Here is a 20,214-nt window from a genome sequence, read left to right as displayed (position 1 = left end):
GGACAACAAATAATCATTGGTTTAACTTACAGTGATTTTTTTTTTTGTAAGACTTCTAATTAGAAGTTACAAACACTTTATCTTCAAGCTCCCCTTCAGACAATGTGGCTGTTGGGCCAGGAAGAACTGGTGGGGCAAGAAGCTGGGGAGCGACTGAAAGAGCGAATACGGAGAGGCCCAAAAGGAGAAAGTGAAGAAGCAGGAGGGGAGCCCGACCCAGCCGAACAGTCTCCTCCGAGAAGAAAAAATAGCTACGCTAGAGGGGCTGGCATAGGGAATGGTGGCATCTGAGGAGGACACAGTCACTGCCGGTGAGGGCGCCCCTCACTCCCCCAGGCTCCGGGTGGTGAGGAGAGTGGCCCGGCCCACTGTGCAGCACCCAGCACTGCCATGGCCGCCCCCATAGCACAAAAAAAAGGCGCGGGTTCAGCCTCTACCTGGGCTCCGTGTCAGGCTCGCCCACTGTCTTCTACTTGGCGCCAAAGCGGCCTTCAGACAGGGTCCATGACTGGGAAGCAGCAAGCAGCGAGGACCCGCTCTTGTAGTAGGCAGGTGCAGGGAAGATACTGGAGAGGAGGGCGGCCCCGGAGTGCCGCCATAGTCACAGGGACGGAGGCCTGTTAACTGTCAGCGTCTCTGACCCTGGTGCCATCGCTGCCCCTGTAACAGGGAAGAGGCCAACGTTCCTCTTCCCGGCTCAGTGTCGCCCCGGACAAGGGCGGGTGAGCACACCATTGGCTCATGGGAGTGACTTGGTCCATCTGGGCCCCTGAGTGTGGGCTGGGGTTCGGACGGTGTGGCCCCTGGTACGCCTGGGCTGGAAGTGACACAACCCGAGGCCTCGGAGCGTCATAAAGCCTAGCAGACACTGTGGCTGTGATCCAAGCTCTGAGCCGAGGGCAGCGAGGAGGGACTGCTGGGCGCCAGGAGCCTCTACTGGGCCTCCCGTCGCATGGATTTCTCAAGCGCTAAGGAAGCCTTGAGAAAAGAAGTGGGGACCCTCGCCCGCGTGCTGATTTGTGCAGCCTTGCCACAGAACAGAACACCTGAGATCGGCAGTGGTTGCTGTCCTGGGTAGGTATGGGGACTTTTTGTTAGTTCCTGAATGCCGAGTTGTTTTTTTTTTTTTTTTAAGATTTATTTATATTGTTTGAAAGAGTTACACACAGAGAGAAGGAGAGGCAGAGAGAGAGAGAGAGAGAGAGAGAGGTCTTCCATCTGCTGATTCACTCCCCAGTTGGGCAAAACAGCCTGAGCTTCACCAACATGAAGCCAGGTGCCAGGAGCTTCTTCCAGGTCTCCCATATGGGTGCAGCAGCCCAAGGACCTGGGCCATCTTCTATGCTTTCCCAGGCCATAGCAGAGAGCTGGATCAGAAGTGGAGCAGCTGGGTCTTGAACTGGGCCCATATGGAATGCTGGCACTGCAGGGGCTTTACCCACTATACCACAATGCTGGGCTGGCCCCATTTCCTGGCTGCTGGTTTTTATTTCGTCTTCGAAGACCCGAGATTGTGTTACAGGTATTCCTTACACATCTCTGCCCTCTTCATTATGATTGTCTCTTGTCTGGAAAGGTGCAGCAGGTTTTGATCTTAGACATGCAGGCCACACCTGCCTTCATCCTCATGCTTTGTATGTCACAGAATCTATACCAATAGATTATTTCCCCTCTGTATTTTCTTCCACATTAGGAACAAATACTGACTCCAAGATGGATGAACTAACTTTTTTTCCTTCAACACTTCCCATTGGAGCTTTTTATCAGCTTTCCCCACCCAACCTGTCCATAAGCTTATAATATTTCTGTTTGATAGGAAATGCTTGAAACACACCTGTTTTCTCTTCCTGCTTTTTCTAACCTTGCAGAGTAGGGGAAAAAGCTAGATTTGTGTAACTTCAGTGTGAACCATATATCCTGAGACTGAAGAGAGTCAACAGATGTTACTGTCAAATCATTTTCTGGTAAGATTGTTTTCCCTAATTTATATGCAAGGTGCCTAAGGTAACACAATATTTGTATCATGAATCCTTAAAAACAGCACTCCATTGTGCTTGTTTACTCAAAAGAATTAAGTTTTTAATATTAAGTAATTCTTCCAGATGTAATGTAAAACTTACATATGAATGAGGGGGGTTTGAGACTGCACCTGTACTAGATTTTAAGTAGATAATGTTTTTGTGTTACTTATAAGTTTCTGATTTCTTTCATGCAATACTAGCTGGGAATGAAGTCCTGTTACTTCCATTTTACTGAGGTGCTGCAACTGACCCAGATGAGAAATGTGCCCATGTTACAGGTGTAATAAGTGAAAACATGGTTGTGATCTAACCCCTTGGACATGTCTGTTCAGGCAAACAGCTGTATCAATTTACCCCATTTGTAACAGTGTTCAGATTTTCTTTTAAAAACTAGTTGTTTAATATTGAAAATATTGTCAAGGATTCATAACCTTTATTTGCTTGCCCAACTCTTGTTTCCCTGGAAGAAGATACACATGTATGCATGCACACAGATTATGCATAGTGTCAGCTGAAGTCAGCACTGCTGTGGGCCATTTGTTGTTGCTCTTGTGTTTTGATTAGAAGTCTTTTTAATGAGAACTTTAAAAAGGTTTGTGACACTTATTGTTTTATGGTAAAAAAAAAAATACAAGTGGTATGGCAATGTGTGTGTTCCTGTTAAGAATGATCCAAGTTTTTGTTAGCAGTCTTTGAAGTGAAAGAGTTTGACTAGGGAGTTACTTCAGAACTGCCAGGCTCCTAGAGGTTTCTAAAGCAGTAAGCATTGGGTGAGGCAGTGCATGTGCACTTCTTAGCATCACAGGTAATTCTGATGCACACTGATCTCATTCCAAACATCCATGACAAAAGATAGCAAAACTTTGGATGTTTCACCTTCTGAAATGCAGCTGAGGAACTTTTAAAATCTTTGATCCTTTTAGGAAATTATGTATTGATAGAGAGGTCAGTGCTAAGTGATGATACATCCAACAATCCTCAGCCCTTTTACCCTCAAACCACACTGGAACCCTATAGGATGTGCTTTGTTTCTCTGAACCCTTAATACAGTACCTGGTGCAGAGTGAGTGTGAAGCGGATATGAATGCTTTTCCCAAGGACATTGTATGATGAGCGATATTTTATTGTTCCAATGTGTACAGATGAACTCAGTTAAAACATGGTTTGGTGACTTCCTTGAGCTAGGATGTAACCCCGGATTCCTTGCCCAGAGTTCAGTGGATTGACCCCTTTGTTCTCTCCATTATACCAGTGATTCCCTGGGCAGATCTTTTTGACAACACTTACCAGGCTGTTCTATCATCAATCTGATTGATTTTTCTGTCAGCTTCTGAGCCAGAACTGTATTGTACCAATTTATTTTGCACAGAATAAACATTTTGCCATCAAATGTTATTTTAAATCTGTAAATAACAAATATTGAGTCAATGAAAATAAAATTTTTATTAGACAGTGGTTGTAGATGTGCTAAATTTCTCAAATTATTATAAAACAGAAATTTTTACTTGTAAATGTTCTGATTTTTGTGTGCATAAATAATATTTTAATGTAAATTAATGACTGATAACTTTTGTAGTCTTAGATGGGAGATTTAACACCTTCATATGTATTTGTCTACAAGTTTATATCACTGTTCTGTAATAGTACATGTTTATTGCTATATATAATAATCTTATCAGACATGTAATTTGTAGAATTGCATATGGCTGTAAAATAACTTTAAACCTCGACAATTTATAAATGTGAGGCTAGCAGTGACCTAGAAGTTTGGGGTGAGGTTCAACTAAGAATGGCTGTCCATGGGCAGGTCCTATGGTGACAGATAATAGGAACTTTATCCTGGACTGGAAGTTTGTGTACACAAACATAACAAGTGAACATGGCTATCAAAATGATCCCAGGCATGGTGGACACAGGTCTGTTCATCAACATGGCTGAAACAGTCTTCTTTGGGATTCAGGAGGCTAAGTGAATGTGTGGGGGAAACCCTTCTGTTGACTCCATGAGGAGCAGATATGTTCACCTCGATCTCCAGCCCACATTCAGGATGGACATGCCTTTCCTGGAGCCTTTGCCTTAATATATCTTTGTGTGGGTGGAGGGACTAAATCCAATCTTCTGTAGTACTGTTACTATATGTCTTTATAAACAGAAATTTAAAGATACATATTTTACTATTAAAAATATTCAGTTTATTTAGTGGGAGACACAGCAGACTCATAGAATGGCAGATGTCCTAAATAGCACTCTGGCCTCAGATATCAGCCCTTAAGGCATTTGGATCTGGCTCAAGAGCCCATGAGAGTATTTCAGGCATGGAAAGCCAAGACACTTTGAAAAAAAAAAAGACCTAAATGAAAGATCTCTATGAGTGAGATCCCAGTGGAAAGAACAGGGCCATCAAAGAAGGAGGTATCTTTCTCTGAAGGGAGGAGAGAACTTCCACTTTGACTATGACCCTGTTGAAATAAGATTGATGTCGGCTAACCCTAAAGGCTTCCATAGCCTTGGCAACTCATGACTAGAGTCTAGGGAGATTACTGATGCCATAAACAAGAGTGTCAAATTGTTAAATCAACAACAGGAGTCACTGTGTACTTACATCTCATATGGGATCTGTCCTTAATGTGTTGTCCAATGTGAAGTAATGCTATAACTAGTACTGAAACAGTATTATTACACCTTGTGTTTCTGTGTGCGTGCAAACTGATGAAATCTTTACTTAGTATATACTAAATCAATCTTCTTTATATAAAGATAATTGAAAATGAAATAAAAAACTTGGTGTTAAATTGGAAATTGCATAGAAAATTAATCAATTTTTTTAAAAAAAAATCATGTAGGATCTCTGTCCTTAATGTGCTGTACATTTTGATTTAATCCTATAACTAGTACTCCAACAGTATGTTTCACTTTGTGTTGCTATGTGGGAGCAAATTGTTGAAATCTTTACTTAATATATACTAAACTGATCTTCTGTATATAAAGAGAATTGAAAATGAATCTTGATGTGAATGGAAGGGGAGAGGGAGTGGGAAAGGGGAGGGTTGCGGGTGGGAGGGAAGTTATGGATGGGGGAGCCATTGTAATCCATAAGCTGTACTTTGGAAATTTATATTCATTAAATAAAAGTCTAAAAAAATTCAGTTTTTATATAAAGCAGAGTTTGATTTCATGGTTTGTCTGAAATATTTACCAAAAATTAAAAATAATAGGGCAAAAAGGGGAAGACTATCTCTAAAACCTTTGACTTGAGCCTGCTGGGTAAGCTTCTGAATATTGGGTTTGCTGAGAAATGAATATCAGAGTTTTTCTTGAAGCTGATAACATGAAGGACCTGGCCAGCAGTGATCTTCTGATGCCTAACAGGATGCTTTGTTTCCTTTTCTGCCATTATCTGTTGTGTTTTTAGTCTGTTCTCATTGTAATCATGCACAATACAGTTACTTATGAAGATCAAGTTTACAAAGCCTGCTGAGTGGAGCAGTGTGACATGTAGTGACTCAGAATGTAAACTCTCAGGGGCAAATGTGGTAGTACCTTTGCTCAGATCAGGGAGTTGTTCAAATCCCTCATTTTTGAAGAAGTTGGCCAGAAATACTTGCCAATGCTGTCAGAGCGCTACTGCAAAATGTGAAATATTTGTTTTTTAAATAATTTTCTTTTTGTTGTTAATTGTTTTGCTGTTCCTTTATTATCACTGGCATGGTTTGGCATCAGATGTCATCATGTCTTTATATTCTTTGAAGATTCAAATAAAAAGTGTGGTGCCAAAAGAAGAAATACAAAATAAAATTCAAAGATAAGATTAGTAATATTTTTATGAGAATAATGGTATCAGTGACTCAACTTTGACAAGAAATGTATAAAAGTTTTATTATTTGATGAGATCCTTCAAGGTATGCTCGGCAGAGAACCTGGAAAACTTTCTTTAAAGCACTGCTGCTGTGAGGGGATGATTGGGTTACAGAAAAAAAGTATTCCAACCACTGGTTGGACTTCATCATCCAAGTGCAATTTGCTAGAATAAACAGTGCAGGAAAAGGAAAAGCTAGAACATGGCTGTGCCTGAGATTGAGCTAATAATTGCCCCACACTCAATTATTTGCAGCACAAAGTAGTCACTGTAGACTGTCATCATTTCTTCTTTGTAGTTTCTCCTGCATCATTTAACTGAGTAAAGCACTAGTACCCCACAGTTCACTCCATACATTTATTTTTTTAAAGTTGTACAGTTTATCAATTCTTATGAAAAATTCACAAAATCACCATAAAGTCAATACAAAATCTTTACTCCTTCAACTTTTTGCCAGCACTAACATTGGATTTGGCAGTTCCCCTGAACTTCTTCAATGTGTTGTAACACTCCTGTTGCTGTTGTGTTGAGATCTTTTTCTTCTCATACAGGCTATGTCTTGCAAGTCAATGTTTGATTTCATTTTTTTAACATAATCCAAGGAATCATAAATCATACCAAAGTCCATTGTCTTGCCACCGCCAAAATGGGTTCTAAAACCAAATACAAAGATGACATCAGGAGTTGTCTAGCACATTTTGGCTAGTTTTTCCCAAATCTCTGTGGAACAGTTGCCTGCCCAGAGTGGAGCATGTCAATGACCATTTGTTCCCTCTGAAGTGGTCGGTTAGTCATGAACTTCCTGGTACAAATAGTACTGTGTCATTCATTATGTCAGCTGATCACTACAAAAAGAAAAATGCTACTATATTGCTATAAATCTCAAATAAAATATAATTTAATTCAACTGAGACAAAAGGTATAAAGAGTGATACCTGGGGCTGGCGCTGTGGTGCAGCAGTTTAAAGCCCTGCCCTGAAGTGCTGGCATCCCATATGGTTGCCAATTCTAGTTTCGGCTGCTCCTCTTCTGATCCAGCTCTCTGCTATGGCCTGGGAAAGCAGTAGAAGATGGCCCAAGTGCTTGGGCCCCTGTGCCCATGTGGGAGACCCAGAAGAAGTTCCTGGCTCCTAGCTTTGGATCAGCTCAGCTCAGCTCCAGCAGTTGCAGCCATCTAGGGAGTGAACCAGCAGATGGAAGACCTCTCTCTATGTCTCTACCTCTCTCTGTAACTCTTTCAAACAAATAAAATAAATCTTTAATAAAAAATAGTGATACCTTATTCATAAAGTTACAGTCCACAAATAAGATAAAATAGCTGTGATTGGCCGGCGCCGTGGCTCACTAGGCTAATCCTCCGCCTTGCGGCGCTGGCACACCGGGTTCTAGTCCCGGTCGGGGCACCGATCCTGTCCCGGTTGCCCCTCTTCCAGGCCAGCTCTCTGCTGTGGCCAGGGAGTGCAGTGGAGGATGGCCCAAGTGTTTGGGCTCTGCACCCCATGGGAGACCAGGATAAGCACCTGGCTCCTGCCATCGGAACAGCGCGGTGTGCCGGCCGCAGCGCGCTACCGCGGCGGCCATTAGAGGGTGCACCAACGGCAAAGGAAGACCTTTCTCTCTGTCTCTCTCTCTCTCTCTCACTGTCCACTCTGCCTGTCAAAAAAAAAAAAAAAGCTGTGATTTTTTATATACTTTCACAGCAGTCTCATATTCACAAGAACTAATCTGATGAAAACAAGTTGATATTACAAAAACAATACTATGACAGATAAATTTGGAATGTTCTTACTGTGAATGAACAGATCAAACATGGTAAAAAGTTTTATAAAATAAGATTCTACTAGTTAACCTTCAAGTACTAAGAAAAAAATCTGTTGTTCCTCAAAACAAATATTGTGCATGTTATAATCACTGATCAGCATGCAATATTGAAATTATGGCAAAAAATAGAATACATATATATGATTGTACTTTGGATAATTCATGGAAGAATGGAATTAAAGATGTGTTTTGAAATCCATTTATAATTTTAATAGCATAAATATTTCATACAAAATTCAAAAATTTGTTGTATACATGGATTTCAAAATTCCATTTTCGGGGCCAGCATTGTGGCATTGCAAATGGTGCCTACATAAAGAAATTGGGAAGACAAAAAATAAATGAGCTATCAATGCATCTCAAGGATTTAAAAAAAAAACACACAGCAAACCAAACCCAAAACCAGTAGAAGAAAGAAATAATTAAAATTAGAGAAGAAATTAATAAAATTGAAACAAAAATACAAAATATCAGCAAAATGAAGAGATGATTTTTTGAAAAAATAAAACTGATACATCATTGGCTGCACTAGCAAAAAAAAGAAGACCCAAATTAATAAAATTAGACATGAAAGAGGGAATGTAACAGACACCATAGAAATAAAAGGAATCTTAAGAAATTACTACAAAGAGCTGTATGCCAACAAATTAGGAAGCCTAGAAGAAATGGATAGATTCCTAGACATATGCAACCAACCAAAATTGAGCCATGAACACACAGAAAACCTAATCAGACCCATAACAAAGACAGAAATTGAATCATTAATAAAGGCTCTCCAAAAAAAGAAAAACCTAGGACTGGATGGCTTTACTGCTGAATCCTACTAGACATTTAAAGAAATAATCCAAATTCTTCTCAAGCTATTCAAGATAATTGAAAAGGAGGGAATTCTCCCAAGTTCTTTCTATGAAGCCAACATCACCTTAATCCCTAAACCTGAAAAAGACGCAACTGAGAAAGAGAACTACAGACCAATTTGCAATGAACACAAATGAAAAAATTCTGTACAAAACTCTAGCCAAACAAGTCCAACAACACATCAGAAAAATCATTGACCCCAACCAAGTGGGATTTATCTCTGATATGCATGGATGGTTCAATATTAAAAATCAGTAGGAGCCAAGATGGTGTAATAAGAAGGGAGCAAAATGAAGAGCTGTTTTTTTTTTTAAATAAACGAAAATTGACACCCCATTGGCCCAACTAACTAAAAAAATAAAAGACCCAAATCAATAAAATCAGAGATGAAAAAGGGAATGTAACAACAGACACCACAGAAATAAAAAGAGTCATCAGAAATTACTACAAGGACTTGCCAGCAAACAGGGTAATCTATCAGAAATGGATAGATTCCTGGACACATACAACCTACCTAAATTGAACCATGAAGACACAGAAAATCTAAACACTCATAACTGAGACAGAAATTGAATCAGTATTAAAGGCCCTCCCAGCAAAGAAAAGCCCAGGATTGGATGGATTCACTGCTGAATTCTACCAGACATTTAAAGAAGAACTAACTCCAATTCTTCTCAAACTATTCAGAACAAGTAGAAAAGAGGGAATCCTCCCAAATTCTTTCTATGAAGCCAGGATCACCTTAATTCCTAAACGTGAAAAAGATACAGCATCAAAAGAGAATTACAAAAAAATTTCCCAGATCAACATAGATGCAAAAATCCTCAATAAAATTCTAACCAATAGAATGCAACAACATGTCAGAAAGATCATCCACCCAGACCAAGTGGAATTTATCCCTGGTATGCAGGGATGGTTCAACGTTTGCAAATAAATCAATATGATACACCACGTTAACAAACTGCATAAGAAAAACAATATGATTATCTCAATAGATGCAGAAAAGCATTTGATAAAATGCAACACCTTTTCATGATGAAAACTCTAAGCAAATTGGGTATAGAATGAACATTCCTCAATACAATCAAAGCAATTTATGAAAAACCCATGGCCAGTATCCTATTGAATGGGGAAAAGTTGGAAGCATTTCCTCTGAGATCTGGTACCAGACAGGGATGCCCACTCTCACCACTGCTATTCAAATTATTACTGGAATTTTGAGCCAGGGCCATTAGACAAGAAAAAGATATTAAAGGGATACAAATTGGGAAGGAAGAACTCAAACTATCCCTCTTTGAAGATGATATGATTCTTTATTTAGGGGATCCAAAGAACTCTACTAAGAGACTATTGGAACTCATAGAGGAGTTTGGCAAAGTAGCAGGATATAAAATCAATGCACAAAAATCAACAGCCTTTGTATACACAGGCAATGCCATGGCTGAGAAAGAACTTCTAAGATCAGTCCCATTCACAAGCTACAAAAAAAAAATCAAATACCTTGGAATAAACTTATCCAAGGACTTAAAAGATCTCTATGATGAAAATTACAAAACCTTAAAGAAAGAAATAGAAGAGGATACCAAAAAATGGAGAAATCTTCCATGCTCATGGATTGGAAGAATCAATATTATCAAAAGCAATTTATACATTCAATGCAATACCAATCAAAATACCAAAGACATTCTTCTCAGATCTGGAAAAAATGATGCTGAAATTCATATGGAAGCACAGGAGACCTCGAATAGCTACAGTAATCTTGTACAACAAAAACAAAGCCAGAGGCATCACAATACCAGATTTCAGGACATACTACAGGGCAGTTGTAATTAAAATAGCATGGTACTGGTACAGAAACAGATGGATTAGACAATAGAACAGAATAGAAACATCAGAAATGAATCCAAACATCTACAGCCAACTTATATTTGATCAAGGATCTAAAACCAGCTCCTGGAACAAGGACAGTCTATTCAATAATCGGTGCTTGGAAAACTGGATTTCCACGTGAGGAAGCATGAAGCAAGACCCATACCTTTCAATTTACACAAAAATCCACTCAAACATGGATAAAAGATCCAAATCTATGACCTGATACAATCAAATTATTAGAGAACATTGGAAAAACCCTGCAAGATATAGACAGCAGCAAAGACTTCTTGGAAAAGACCCTGGAGGCACAGGCAGTCAAAACCAAATTAACAATTGGGATTACATCAAATTGAGAAGTTTCTGTACTGCAAAAGTAACAGGAAAGTGAAGAGGCAACCAACAGAATGGGAAAAATATTTGCAAACGATGCAACAGATAAAGGATTAATAACCAGAATCTATAAAGAGATCAAGAAACTCCACAACAACAAAACAAACAACCCACTTAAGAAATGGGCCAAGGACCTCAATAGACATTTTTCAAAAGAGGAAATCCAAATAGCCAACAGACACATGAAAAAATGTTCAGGATCACTAGCAATCAGGGAAATGCAAATCAAAACCACAATGAGGTTTCACCTCACCCCAGGTAGATTGGCTCACATACAGAAATCTGCCAACAACAGATGCTGGAGAGGATGTGGGGAAAAAGGGGCACTAATCCACTGTTGGTGGAATGCAAACTGGTAAAGCCATTACGGAAGTCAGTTTCGAGATTGCTCAGAAACCTGAATATAACTCTACCATACAACCCACTCCTTGGAATTTACCCAAAGGAAATTAAATTGGTAAACAAGCTGTCTGCATCTCAATTTTTATTGCAGCTCAATTCACAATAGCTAAGACCTGGAACCAATTTAAATGTCCATCACCGGTAGACTGGAAAAAGAAATTATGGGACATGTACTCTATAGAATACTATGCAGCAGTAAAAAACATTGAAATCCGGTCATTTACAACAAAATGGAGGAATCTGGAAAACATCATGCTGAGTGAAATAAGCCAGTCCCAAAGGGACAAATATCTTATGTTCTCCCTGATCAGTGACAACTAACTGAGCATCTAAAGGAAACCTGTTGAAGTGAAACTGATACTATGAGAAACAATTTTTTTATCCGCCCTTGTACTGATTGTCGAGGAACAACTTACTACTTTATTACTCTTAGTATTTTTTTTGTTCTACTTAATACCATTGGTTGAACTCTTTAATTAACACACAATTATTCTTAGGTGTTTAAATTTAACTGAAAAGTGATTCCTGTTAAATATAAGAGTGGGAATAAGAAACGGAGGAGATGTACAGTTCAGCACATGCTCAATCGGACTTACCCCTAATGGTAGAGTTAGAAATGTGCTAGGGGATTCCAATTCAATCCCATCAAGGTGACATGTACCAATGCCATGTCACTAGCCAAATTGATCAGCTTTAGTTCATAATTGATCACAATGATAGGATTAAGTGTCAAAGGGATCACATAAACAAGACTAGTGTCTGCTAATACTATCTGATATAATTAAAAAGGAGAGAATGATCCAACATGGGAAGCAGAATACACAGCAGACTCATAGAATGGCGGATGTCCTAAACAGCACTCTGGCCTCAGAATCAGCCCTCAAGGCATTCGGATCTGGCTAAAAAGCCCCATGAGAGTATTTCAGGCATGGAAAGCCAAGACACTCTGTCAAAAAAAAAAAAACCTAAATGAAAGATCTCTGTGAGTGAGAGCCCAGTTGAAAGAATGGGCCATTAAAGAAGGAGGTAACTTTCTCTGAAGGGAGGAGAGAACTTCCACTTTAACTATGAGCTTGTCTAAAAAAGATCAGAGTTGGTGAACTCAAGGGCATCCATAGCCTTGGCAGCTCATGACAAGAGCCTCAGGTGATTACTGATGTCATAAATAAGAGTGTCAATTGTTAAATCAACAATAGGAATCATTATGCACTTACTCCCCATGTAGGATCTTTGTCCTTAATATGTTGTACTATGTGAATTAATGGTATAACTAGTACTCAAGCAGTACTTTATACTTTGTGTTTCTGTGTGGGTGCAAATTGTTGAAATCTTTACTTAGTATATACTAAACTTATCTTCTGTACATAAAGATAATTGAAACTGAATCTTGATGTGAATGGGATGGGAGAGGGAGTGGGAGATGGGATGATTGCAGATGGGAGGGTATTTATGGGGGGGGGGGGAGCCACTATAATCCAAAAGCTGTACTTTGGAAATCTATATTTATTAAATAAGTTAAAAAAAAAAACAGAGAACCCAAGATATGCTATGCATGAAGTTCTCATTTCCTAGCTCAGTTACTAAAACAGCAAAGAAGAAACTCTTGAATAGAATTAGACTCATATTCACCCTACTACTTAGAACAATTTAAATACCTCAAGAAAAGCTAGAGGTCAGAATCAAATCACCCTGCTCTCTAAACTTTTAAGCTACAGGAGCTGACTGACAAACTGAGGAAGTTTCCAACTAAATGCAAACTGTAAAAAAAAAGAAAAGTTGCAACATGGAAAATTACAATCAAACATGGGTTGAAAAACTCAGAGAGCAGAGTTCAAAAATCAAAGATCAAAACTTCTTGTCAACTTTTTTCCTAACAGAAAACCTGGTTGTTTTAACATTAACATGTAGGACCAAATTCTATCTTCATGTCAATGTGCCTTTTGTATTAATGCTCAATTTCCAGAAACTCATGTGGCCAATTCCATGATAACCTCAGCCAATCTACCACAAATCTACAACACTTTATATTTTCTTCAGCTGATTGTCCTGTTTTGTTCCTCTTTCTCTGTGCCAAACACCATTGTACTTTAGGGCAAATATTACCTTTTCCTTTATTTAAAACATATCTCTTATATTCCATAACTTCACTAAAAGTATGTCTGTGTATCACAGTTTTGTAACCTTTTCTCTTAAATTTGGTTACCATATACTTGTTAGAATTATTCCTTATTCTAAGTAACTTAATTTCTAACAAAAGCTTAGTAAACAATTTTGAACTGACATACTTCAATAATTGATGAAAGCACAGTTACTTGTAGGTCCAGTGCCTTTTATATAATTTAAGATGTCAAGAGTTCATGAATTTACATTTAGGAACATTTACCTCTTTCAGGGGTTAATCTGGTAATGCACGACTATAGTAAAAAGGGTGGTCCTTACTAGCACTTCTTGCAGGCTTATGCCAGGTGCTTGGCTGAGGGATCTACACATCTTAAGCTTTTTGATCCTCATCACAGCTTTCTGGGGCTATAACTATGGTTATCTCTACTTCTCAGTTAAGACATGACAAACATACCCTGAGTAAATTTCCTCTAGTCACAAGTGAGCATAAATTCTAACATGATAAAAAGCTTCAGAATATTAGATAATATGAACTTACCATGTGTAAAATGTTTATGGAAAATATGTATCATGACAACGTTACGCATGGATTATCAAAAAATTTTTATACCAAAACAAATATACAATTTTTCTTCCCACAAACTTTTTCAAGTACAATAATGTTGCTCCTGGCAGTTATGGGAGGGGGGAAGCCATTGTAACCCATAAGCTGTACTTTGGAAATTTATATCATTAAATAAAAGTTTAATAAATGAAAAAAAATAAAAATAATAAAATATATGTTTATGCATTAAAAAAAAGAAAAAAAAGCTGTCAAATAACAGATAACTCTTCCAAAGCCAAGAAACACTTCTTTAGTGAGCCAGAGTGTTCTGCCCCAATTCAGTCCTACAAAGTGATCACAAGCCAAAAAATGTTTCATTCTCAGCCTAAGTCAAATTCTCCATTTTCTCAAACTCCTTATCAACCCAGTTTTCTTTCAGGTAAGCTCCTTCTCGAATCCCAATATCCTGGAGACCTTTCTTTGAAGTTTCCTAATTAACACTGCACTCATGCTCCAGTCCTTTCAGAAAGGTCCCTCCTCCCAAATTCTCCTTTCCCCCACTTTTCCTAAGGATTTTCCACAGGCCCCATCTCACTTATCCCATGAATCCCTGCTACAGCTCTTGCAAAAGTCATCTGCTTTCAGCAATAATATTCTTCCCTTTTCCTATCCATCCTTGGATGGAGACACACACAAATTACATGTTCTCCCCTCCCCCAGCTCTTTCAAGGCACCTAACCCTCAACCAGAGTTTCCCTCCAGTGCTGTCAACCTTGGTCCTGAACTCTAAACCCTGACCTTTTTTCTCAGTCTTTCAAATACAGAAGTGCTGTGGTTTTACTCGTTGTCAACAGCACACGACTTTCCCCCCAGGTCTACCTCCCATGCCGCCACAGCCAAGTCTTCTCGGCCCCCTGATTCCCTGCAGAACCCCAGAGAAACTCAGTCCCCAATATCCCTTCTTCCCCTCCTGTCTCTGTGGCCCCTAATTCTCCTCTAGGTGCCCTTGGACCCCAGATTTCTCCCCATGCCTGCGGCGCCTCTCTGCTGCAGGACAGAGGCCCACCTCACTGCCTCCAGGGCTTGGGGGTCCTTTCCCTTAACCTTGGTGCCCCCAGGCTGCTGACAGCGTTGGTCCGGCCAGACTGGCTCACCTGCTGTTCCTGTCCAGGAGGAAGGCACAGGCGGCCAAGTTAAGCCAACGCTGAGCAGCATCTGAAACTCGGAGAGGAGCACGTCATTGTTGAACTTCGGTCTCACTTTCAGGTCCAGCTCCAGCCCCGTGTCCTCCAGGGCCCGGCCGACTCCAGTCTCTGCTCCTCCTCATGTCTGACCCTCTGCTGCTGGGACCCTAAGAGGCCTGCTGCCAGCAGGTGCTGCGAGTGCACTCCACTGAGGTAGGCCCCGGATCTGTCACTGCCTCAAAGATAAACTCAATCACCAGTGAGCTCCTCAGGCCAGCGCCGTGGCCGCCACCTCTGCTGAAGTCCCAGGCTCCCCCACGGCAGCCCCAGGCTTCCTCACTGCACAGAAGCCTCCCACTCTTCATGGACTCAGCCTCCGCCAACGTCCAGAATTCGTGGTTGCTACTTCTGCCGCTTGGTGATATCGCACCTGCTGTGTCACACGCCCGGCCCCGCCCCTTCCTCCTGGTCTCACTTGTCCCCCTCCTACTTTCACTTTCACCTGTCCCGTGGACTCCATGGAGTTGACCCTCTGAGAGTTTTTTCCTTACCAGTGACCTGGGGGTATAGGGCCCTCTTCTGACATCTCTAAGTAGTAAACTTCTACTACTACATAGATGTGGTTGAGTTGCCTTGACTCACACTGAATCTAACTTTACTGCTGGTCAGAGCTCTCCTAGAGAGGCCACCTTGGTAGAAATAAGCTAGAAACAGATCAGACAAGTCTCAAGGGCATCTGGAAATCTTAATACGTGTCCTGTAGAAGGAACGCCTGGTCGTTGGCTGCACACTCCCCTGGGCCCTCCGTTCCCTCTGTGACGTGTCCTGCCTGGTGGCCATGGTTTTGTGTGAACTGCATGCTCCTAGACACGGCGTGCACTGCAATGTCACTAGATGATGGACGGTAACAGTCCCATCCTCTGATGGCCACTGTTGTATATGCAGTCTGTCAGTGACTGTCACGTTGGCACGTGGTGACTGTTTTCTTAGAAGTTCTGTAATGGAGGTTAATAGCTCCCAGGTGTGTGAGTATCCAGGCCATACCAATTGGGGTTGAGTGGTGGAAACCAGGCCCTCGGGGCACATGGCTTTCTGTAATTCTCTGATCATCTTCAATGTATGTATATACTGTATTTATTTATTCCCAAATAAAAATTATGTTTAGAGACATAGGACAAGAATATCTGAATTGTTTGTTATAGCCTCCTTTAAGTCAGAAGTTTGTGTTGCTTGTGTTTAACTTTCCAACTCTCCAATAAGAGTTTTTGACGCTGCCAATTCTTTCTTCTGTAGTGCAATGATAATTGATAAGATAAACAATCATAGTTTCAATTATATACATACATATTTAGAGATTTTTTTGAATATGTATTTTTGGCACAATCCACTCTAATTGATCCTTCTAGCTGTTAAAATTTCTTGTTTCACAGTATAGTGGAGAGTGTTTCCCAACACAGATTTTCAACTCTTTCATGTTCATATTAGAGACAAAATATATTATAAAATCTCATTTTGTTGCAGTTATACTTCACAATAAAAACAATCTACACACTAATTGAATATCCCTATTTTGAATTTTTTATGTGTTTGTACATAAAGATTGAAATGGCAACAAAGAAAACTAGGTTAAAGTAAATGTCAAAGGGCTGGCACTGTGGTGCAGTGGGTTAATGCCCTGGCCAGAAGCGCCAGCATCCTATATGGGCACCAGTTCAAAACACAGCTGCTCCACTTCCAGTCCAACTCTCTGCTGTGGCCTGGGGAAGGCAGTGGAGGATGGCCCAAGTCCTTGGGCCCTGCACCTGCATGGGAGACCAGGAGGAAGCACCTGACTCCTGGCTTCAGATTGGTGCAGCGCCGGCCATGGCATCCATTTGGGGAGTGAACCAGCAGATGGAAGACCTTTCTCTCTGTTTCCCCTTCTCACTGTCTGTAACTCTAAATCTCAAATAAATGAATAAAATATTTCTTAAAAAAAGTAAATGTCAAAGCACATTGTCATGCTCTAGTATTTAACAATCTGAGTAAAAAAAAGTTAATAGAAGACATGGCTTTTTAAAGTTACAATTGTTTGAAATATTAATTTTTAATAATATGTATATACATGAACCTTTTGAGGACCTCTTCCTACTACAGTAGTAGAGCAAAGCCTGAACATCTGCATATTACAATAAAAGGATAGAAGTATCACTAATAAATTGTAATAAAAGGATAGAAGAAGCATGAAGCACTTTACTAAAGAGCCTGAAGGTATAAGCTTCTAATGTTAAAATATTGGAAAAGAGTGTTACTGGGACCAGCATTGTGGTATAGCAGGTTAAGCCATTGCTTGCAAAGCGAGAGACCCATATGGGTGCTAGCTCCTTTGTGGTCACTCTACTTCTGATCCAGCTCCCACATGTGAGACCTGGATGAAACTCCTGGATCCTGGCTTCAATCTGGCCCAGCCCTGGCCATTGTGGCCATTTGAGGAGTGAACCAGCTGAGGGAGATTTCTATCTCTCTATGTCTCCCTATCACTCTATAAGTTTGCCTTTCAAATACATAGATAAATAAATATTTTAAGAAGGAAAAGAGTGGCATTTTCAAACCCAAAGACAAAAGGAGTTTGCCTACATTTTATATTGCAGTTGATATGGCTACACTGTTGGCTGCACTTGTTAATTCTAAATCACTGTACATACATTCTGAAGCAGAATTATTATGTGATGGGAATCAAGATTTTCACTGTTAAGGAGAGAGTAGAGACGATGAGTAGGGAAGAATGAAGCATGTAACATTGAACTAAATACATAGTATAAATTCATGTTTTCTTAATATAGATATGTTACCAAAAGCAAGGTAAAGTTTTTCTCTGCTTGCAAACCAATATTTAAGAGTCAAGAACTGAAGCATAAAAGTAGGTTAATTCAAGAAGCCAGAAATGTTGGGAGAAGGAGGATGTGATTGTCACCAAAACTATCGCAGCATCTCAGGGTAGCAGGATTGTTTCAGATGAGACCAGAATGGGGAATCAGGACTAAGGGGCATCAATGATAGGCCCTGCTGCATGTTGGGCTCTGGCCAGAAAATAAGGAGGATGGTCAGAGTCAAAGAGGTTAACTTTGAGTCTGTCATCACAAATCCCAGCCTCTGGTCCTGCTGACTGGGGTAGGCTGTTTACTTGGCAAATTCAGCTGACTTTCTCAAGACTATATTCTAAAATCCTCAAGCAGGCATAACTTGTTTCTTAAGCATAAGTCTAGTCACAAAGACAACAGTTTTTACAAAGCAAAATGGAGTCATTTGGGCTACTATCACAGTTAAAATGCTGCATGTAAAATCTTTACTGCTATGTGTATTATAATGAAGAGTAAGATTCTGGTTGTTGTTGTTTTTTTAAACAGTTATGTATAATTACTGGCCACAGGAAACTGTATTTTGTTTTTTTTAATTTTTATTTATTTATTTTTGACAGGCAGAGTGGACAGTGAGAGACAGAGAGACAGAGAGAAAGGTCTTCCTTTGCCGTTGGTTCACCCTCCAATGGCCGCCACGGCCAGCACGCTGCAGCCGGCGCACCGAGCTGATCCGAAGGCAGGAGTCAGGTGCTTCTCCTGGTCTCCCATGGGGTGCAGGGCCCAAGCACTTGGGCCATCCTCCACTGCACTCCCGGGCCATAGCAGAGAGCTGGCCTGGAAGAGGGGCAACTGGGACAGAATCCGGCACCCCAACCGGGACTAGAACCTGGTGTGCCGGCGCCGCAAGGCAGAGGATTAGCCTGTTGAGCCACGGTGCCGGCCTGTTTTTTTGTTTTTGTTTTTGTTTTTGTTTTTTAATTTTAACTGGGGCATCTTTGAAGTCTCACCCAAGTGACTTCTACTACTTTTCTACATCTAGGGAGGCTGTTAAGAAAACCCAAGTGTTCCTTCTTTGCACCAGTATAAATTCAAGTCAAACACATGGTCCTTCATCCCAGCCCAAACTGTAACCCTTACAAAACCAGAAACAAATCTCCTTTCCCTGCTATTTCAAGTTATGTGTTTGAACCTCCTGGGAAGCCACTCTTCTCTCTCCAGAAATTCATTTTGTGTGAAATAATACATAACAAATTCTCATAGTCTATGTGTGTGTGTGCACACATGGAATCATTGTTCTCAATATCCAAACAAAGTTTGAGTGAGAGTCTTGTTTGTTTCTACACAATGGCAATAACATGTATCCACATAGGTTACTTAATATGGTTACTCCTGCTATTAGCTGAGTGGGCCTAAAAGTAACTTCTTCTCTGTAGCAGCATGCACACCTCATAATCTGATCCTCAGTTTTCATGCCATTCTCCAATTAAAGGCACCCAAACTCTTCAGATGAATGACTGAGTTAAGATGAGGCAAGTAATATACAAAGTAAGCCAGGAACATCTTGCAGCACTAGAAGTAATGAAGTGCTGAAAAGAAATGGTTATGAGTATGGCCAAGAATACAGAAACCAATTGAAAAACCTCCTGATGACCAAAGTTGGAATATGTTCATAAGAAAGTAAATGAAATATCATTGGAATATACCCAAGATATAAAATAGCTATCTATAAATCTACACTTACAGAAACAACTGGATGCATAAATACATATGATAGAGCATAAAAACCCTATGCAGAAGAGTTTGTATAATTTACATGTAAACTCTGCTCTCATGGAGAAGTTATAACATTCCAAACTGCTAGTGTAAGCTGTTCATAATAGCCTTCATCTAAAAGTAACAGATGTAGCCAGTGTTGTTTTGCAGCAAAGCAAGCTGCTGTGAGCAATGCTACCATCCCATATTAGAGTACTGATTTGATTCCCAGCTACTCCACTTCCAATCCAGTTTCCTGATAATATGCTTCCCCGGGTTGGGGATGGGAAGGACAACAGAAGATGGGCCAAGCATTTTGATTCCTGCATCAATGTAAGAGACCCAGGTTGGGCTCTAGGGTATTGGCTTTAGCCCATAGTAACCTTGGCTGCTACAGGCATTTAGGGAGTGAATTATTTCTGCCAATTGCCAGGTTGGTCCAGCCACCCCTGTGTGTTGGCAGATAAAAATCTACTCAGGGGCACATTCAGGTAGAAAAAATGTGAGGGCCAGGGGACTGCAGATTCACAGGTCTGAGCCCTGCCTTTCAATG

At 40.3% G+C, this 20,214-nt stretch overlaps 1 pseudogene; it reads right to left on the bottom strand.

Moving 5' to 3' along the window:
• Window positions 1-6,311: 6,311 nt before the first annotated feature.
• LOC133755144 (small ribosomal subunit protein eS24-like) lies at window positions 6,312-6,687 on the bottom strand (annotated as a pseudogene).
• Between the last annotated feature and the right edge of the window lie 13,527 nt (window positions 6,688-20,214).

The sequence above is a fragment of the Lepus europaeus genome, unplaced genomic scaffold (assembly GCF_033115175.1).
Source record: "Lepus europaeus isolate LE1 unplaced genomic scaffold, mLepTim1.pri SCAFFOLD_3_1, whole genome shotgun sequence".
Classification (NCBI taxonomy): domain Eukaryota; kingdom Metazoa; phylum Chordata; class Mammalia; order Lagomorpha; family Leporidae; genus Lepus; species Lepus europaeus.
Note: the sequence above shows the minus strand (reverse complement) of the source record. Positions and strands in the feature narration are given on the sequence as shown.